The sequence below is a fragment of the Acomys russatus genome, chromosome 15 (genome assembly GCF_903995435.1).
Source record: "Acomys russatus chromosome 15, mAcoRus1.1, whole genome shotgun sequence".
Lineage (NCBI taxonomy): Eukaryota > Metazoa > Chordata > Mammalia > Rodentia > Muridae > Acomys > Acomys russatus.
The window spans coordinates 16,899,192-16,905,391 of NC_067151.1; the positions used below are offsets into that span (position 1 = coordinate 16,899,192).

General features: G+C 48.2%; 1 pseudogene; it reads left to right on the plus strand.

Moving 5' to 3' along the window:
* Positions 1-3,149: 3,149 nt before the first annotated feature.
* On the plus strand, positions 3,150-5,796 carry LOC127198895 (heterogeneous nuclear ribonucleoproteins C1/C2-like; annotated as a pseudogene).
* Positions 5,797-6,200: the final 404 nt, after the last annotated feature.

Genomic DNA, 6,200 nt, shown 5'->3' on the forward strand with positions numbered 1-6,200 from the left:
CCGGGCTCAGCCTCCTGTAGTCAGTCCCAGGTTGTTTTCATCATCCTTCCTGCCCCACAGAGTACACACAGGTCTTCAGTAAATGTTTTCCTGGGTAGGTGGTCGGTATCGCCATATTCTAGTTTCATGTCTGTTGCTGTGACAAACACCCTGCCCAGAAAGCAACTTAGAACAGGTTTGTTCGTCTTAACATTCTAGGTTCCAGTCCACCACCGAAGGGAAGGATGCTCAAGCAGGAACTACAGGCTAGTCGGGCGTCACATCCGCTGCTCATTCAGCCAGCATTCCCTTCCACAGCTCAGACTCCAGCCTGAAACATTGCTGCCCACGTTCGGGGGTGGGGGCGGGGGTGGGGAGGGGGCGGGGCTTCCCGCCTCAGCTGACTGTGAAGTTACTCCCAAACTAATCTGCTCTAGGTCGTTCCTCAGTTGAGACTCCCTCCTCAGTTTATTCTGTCTTGCGACAAATGACGTTCGCAACTAACCGTCATACGCCTGGTGATTTTGCTCTTGGTCCTGGGAACGAACGACGTAGGTCTACAGCCCTACTGAGGAAAATTATAGGTAGAATGCACGTAATGGGTCATCGAACCAGGAAGACCTGGCCACCCCTGCTTCATTCCCTGGGAATGGACACTGAAGTTAGGGACATTAGAAGCACCTGCTGTTATTTATTTATTATGAATTTTCTTTGAGGCCGATTCTCACTATATAATACAGAATGGCCTCTCTCTTTATCCTCTTGCCTCGCTTGCCTTTCTGAGTGTTAGGATGATAGGCATGTACTGCTGTGCGGAGCTGGGGGCCCACTCTATAAAAGTTTCTTCTGCTCTTTTGTAGGGATAAAGTGGAAGGCTCAGATCTATTTCTCATCGGTCTTAACCAACAGTGTGCGATGTGGGGAGATCCGAGTGGAACATTTTGGAACTCAGCCCTGCCTAGCCTCAGGAGTAGGCCAGGTTCAGCTTACCTGGCTTCCACCAGTGCTGCACGGGACTTTTGATACTAACTAGTTTTCAACTGAGAATTACCTGCTTTTTTCTTTTTATGTCAGACTTTTACATCATTTTAATGCCATAGACAGAAAGGGGGGAAAAAAGGCACCATAAAAGGAAGACTTACCCAGAAGAAAAGCATCCTATTTCCCCTCTTGGGTTAATAGCTTTCAAGAATGCCAGATACTCTTTCAGGGCTGAGGGGATGTCCCTCACAGCGTAGATCGATTAACACACTGTGTTATACTTTCTGTCACAACTTTGTAAATTTACAGACAGTAAATTTACATCATAAGCCTGGCCTGATGTTTTCAAAGAAATTCCTCCTCATTAAACAAATTTTAAACAATACATAACAACTGTCTTTCTCTGACTTAGAATTACAAACCCCAGATGCAAGCTGGATTCTTAAGTCAGGAAAACAAATCTTTAAGTAAACACCATGAAGTGGGCCACAAGTAAAGAAAGCCTTTCCTGGAGGCAGGAAGGAAAGAGAGATTCCTGAAAGCCAGGATATGAGAGAGAGAGAGAGAGAGAGAGAGAGAGAGAGAGAGAGAGAGAGAGAGAGAGAGAGAGAGAGATATCTCCAGGGGACCCTGACAGGATGCCAGGAGGATTTAGAAGAGGCAATTCTGTTGCTTCCCAAGGATTCCAAGCACTTATGGCCACATTCCAGGGAGCCACCACTTTCACAAATTTGTCATTTAACTTTGGTTTTAGCAATACTGAGTATTAGGTCCCTACCTGCTGCAGGATGTGGCTGGCATACCCTGCCCTCTACCCTGCCCTCTCCAACCCAGGAGCCAGGAGCGGGGCTTCCCTTTTTCCAGAGGCTCTGCACTGGGAGAGACTCCCCTCCCCTCCCCTCCTCTCCTTTCCTCCCCTCCCCTCCCCTCCTCTCCTTTCCTCCCCTCCCCTCCCCTCCTCTCCTTTCCTTCTCCTCCCCCCCCCCCCCCCCTCCTCTTCCTTTCCTTCCCCCCTCCTCTCCTTCCTCCCCTCCTCGTCCTTTCCTCCCCTCCCCCCCCTCCTCTCCCCCTCCTCCCCCCCTCCTCTCCCCTCTTCTCTCTCCCCTCCCCTCCTCTCCTCTCCTCCTTCTTCCTCTCTCTCTCTCTCTCCCCTCCCCTCCCTTTCCTCTCTAGCTCTCTCTCTCCTCTCTTCCCCTCCCCCACTGCTCCCAATACATCTGCATTTATATATAACTTCATCTTGCCATTAGCTCATTTCATTATAGCCTATAACTCAGTACTGGTCCTAGAGTCCCACAAATGCTTGGCAAGTACTACACCATTAAGCTACATTATACCCTAGTGGGGAACAAGCCAGCTATGGGCAGATGAGGTACCAGCCACCTCCTGGGACATTCCGACTGTTCTGACACCAGACTGTTTCTCTTCTGGGCCACCTGCAGCATAGAGTAGAGAGTGTCTAGCAAATGTTTATCTGTATGTCTGCTTTATCAGAGATGTTTTTCCCCCTCAGTACTTCCTAGAGTCAAAATAAGATCTGGATAAAGCCAGACTATCTACATTTCAAACCCTCAACAGAGAGGGATGTGAAGGCTGGTAGCTTTAAGCATGGCCTGAACACATTTCTGTCTACAGCACCACAGCACCAGCTTGGCCTTGCAGCCGAGCATTCGTTTTTTTTGTTTGTTTGTTTTGTTTTTTTTTACACAGTGACCATTGCTTAAACTATTAGTCTCCGCAGGGCCTATCTTGAGGAGAGGCCAGGTATGGGGAATACAGATGTTTAGACAAACTCTCTGGAGAGAGACTGAAATTTGGCTTTAAATGGTTCCCTTTGGAGGCTGGAGTCTCTAGTTTAGAACACAGATTGATAAAATCAAGTGACTGATTTCCTGAATCTCCACTTCCCCAGAGTCAGGGGCACTTAATTGCCTCCAGAAGCGAGGCTACTTGTCTCGTCTCGGGGAAGGATGAGAGAGGCCAGGCCAGGTGGGGCACCTCTCCTGGAGGTCAGAGGTCATTCTCCAAGAGTGTCTTCCTTTACACACACCCACTTATGGGTGTGTTCACATTGATTTGGGTCTGCACACAGCCCCACCCCTGGCTTCACTTGCACATGCGCAGAGGGATCTGCTTCACGCTGAGTGCCTCATGTTGAAGTAACTTGTTACTACACAAGGATGGAAACCATACCATCAAAGGTGATGGCTAGCAATGATACCAACAAGACAGACCCTCGAGACAAGAATTCCCAGGGAATTTCAACACTCTTGTGGTAAGAAGTCTGATATAGAGGCCATCTTTTCAAAGTATGGCAAAACTGTGGGTTGCTCGGTGCCTAAGGGCTTTGCCTTCATCCCGTATGTTAATGGAAGAAGTGCCCGGCTGCTGTAGCTGGAGAGGATGGCAGAATGATTGCTGGCCATGTTCCTCATTTGACTTGGACTATGATGTTCAGTGGGGTTATTATGACCGGATGTACAGTTACCCAGCACGTATTCCTCCCCTCCTCCTCCTATTGCTCAGGTGGTGGTGCCTTCTAAAGGCCAACGTGTGTCAGGAAACACCTCAGGAAGGGGCAAGAGTGGATTCAATTCGAAGAGTGGGCAACAAGGATCTTCTCCAAGTCTGGAAAGTTGAAAGGTGATGACCTTCAGGCCGCTACGAGGGAGCTAACTCAGATAAAACAAAAAAGGGGATTCTCTGCTGGAAACCCCGGGGGTGGGGTGGGGGAGAGAATTGAAGAACAAAGCAAAGAAGTAGACTTGTCCTTCTCATCTCCAGTGGAGATGAAGAAAAGAGCAGAGCAGCACCTCTGTGAGGATGGAGGCTGAGGCAGGTGCAGATGACTCTGCTGAGGAGGGCAACCTGCTGGAAGATGGCGATAGTGAAGATGGCGGGTGACCAGCTGCAGTTGATCAAGGATGATGAGAGAGAGGCCAAGGTAGGAGAGGATGGCGGGCGCTTAAGCACAGAGTGGAGCTTAGAAATCTTATCCCGTTCTTCATTTACCTGGGCGCTTGTGAGAGATCAAAGTAACACCAGACCCTCCCCCTGGTATAGTTAGCGCATTCTCACCACTCTCCCTCTCCTGTTCCTTCCTGTGCCCATGAATTCATAACCGCCCTGCGCCTGCTTCCATTTTCACTTCCTTTGACGCTCCATAGTAGCTTTGTGAATTTTTGCTTTAATTTTGATACCTCTTTAACTTAACAATAAAAAGATGTATGGTTCAAAAGAAGAAGGAAAAAAAAAAAACCACGGTACTTATTGCTTGCATGTCCCTGACTTCCTTTTTTAATATAGAGGGCGTTTATTAGGTTATTGTCTTTAAAGCGCCTTACTTCCTAGATAACCAAACCCCCAAGCAAAACTAGGAGAAAATAAAAAAAGACAAGTGCGCGAAGTTGAAATTATTTTTCGGAGCTCGGGGGGTGGGGTTGGGGGGACAAGAGAGGAGAGTGAACAGTGATGGCCAGTTGCTACAGAAGATGTTGCGCTTTAAAATTGAGATGAGGACTTCTCGGGGGAAGGCTCTTTTTCTCCTCTCTGAAACAAGGAGGGTAGAGAGGGCTTTGCAGGCTCCTGCGGCCTGAGTGGAATTCCTAAGGGCTTTCTCTGTGCACTACAAGCTTGACACCAGGCCTCATTTCATGGTGCCAAAAAAACAAAACAAAACAAAAAACCCCCCAAAACCAAAAACGGTCCTTTTGTTGATTTTTTTTTCTTTCTTTCTTTTCCTCTCTAGTGTCATCTCTCATGGTTGCCTGGGCAACCAGTGTGTATCCTTTCAGCATAGGTTACTGGGCCCCAGGAAGGAAGTGCTCCAGCACTGGCCTGCTATTTTTATAGAATCGTTACATAATACAGTCTATTAGAGCTTCCTCTTGGGGTTTTATTACACAAAGGGGAAATTAAGTTTGATGACTCCTAAATGTTGGATGGAGGATGTCAGGTGACTCCTGATTGTTTGGCTTAGGCCATATAGCAACAGTGTTCCCATAAGCAATTCTAGGAGAACCGATATTCACTGGAGCCCTTGGCAATGTTCCCATTAGAGGAAGCAGGACTCTCTCTCTCTCTCTCTCTCTCTCTCTCTCTCTCTCTCTCTCTCTCTCTCTCTCTCTCTCTTTCTCTCTGTAGCCACAGTCAGCCCAGCCCTCTTCTCAGCGGAGGCAGAGGGGATTTTTTAAAGGTGTAGTTCATACAGTCTTTTTGAGACTGGCAAAAAGAATGGGGTTCAAAGCCAAGGGTTAGGATGCCCCTCTTATTACTGCCAAGGTATGGTCTGGATGCTATGGCCAGTTCTGCCTCTGGGCAGCTCTGATGTGGTCCTGGGGAAGCAGGGCTTGGGAGGGGGATGGATTCAATGAGGAGCCTCTAGCAGACTCTCAAGGACTTTGCCACAAGGGCTGAGGTTTGACTCAAAAGGAAATGCAAGCTCTCTCTCCACTGGGCTGCCTACAGTTGGCTACCAAGTTGAAATAATGAAGGTACATGTGTATGGCAGATCAGAAGTTCGATCCCAGAGTAGATACAACCCTCTTTGTCCACAGGGAGCCTTAAGGCGACTGGAGTCTTGCGCATGCTCATTTCCATAGGCTCCCTGCCATCTTGGGCCCTCCTAGTATGCACTGGGACTGCCAGGACTTGCAGGCTTAACCTTTCTCTTCTCTTCTGCTTGGTAGAACTCGTCTTTAAGATGTTTCCTTGCCTCTCAATCAACAGGCATAAAAACAAACCACTACGTTTTCTTGTGTTCCTCCTCAACAGTGCTCACGGTAAGTTTTTGAAGTGTTTATTTTTTTCTTTCATATCAGTCATTTCTCAGCAGACAGATTGGGTGACAGGTGTCGTTCACTATAGCTGAGTCTGACATTAGCTGTCTAGAGTTGGAGGGTACCTTAGGTGAGGGTCTCAGTCTCCTATGCTAGAGGCAGGTTCTAAGTGACATGTCCTGGCTTAGCCACATCTGTCTGATCTTGCTACAGATCAGAGGTTTCCGGGGCTCCCTGCTGAGGTCTGGCAGTTTGCAGAGATGGCTGGCAGAACACCAAGTACTTACCAGTGTGGCTACGAATGATTTAATTACTGGAGTTGGCCATCAAGCCAACTTGACATCAGCTCCCTTTCTACGAGTCCTCGGCGATCCTGATTCTCTCATCCTCTGAGCAGGTGGCAGGCAGGCTTTCTGTGGCTAAAAGAAACTTGCAAGGAGGCACTGAAGACACCAGATCACA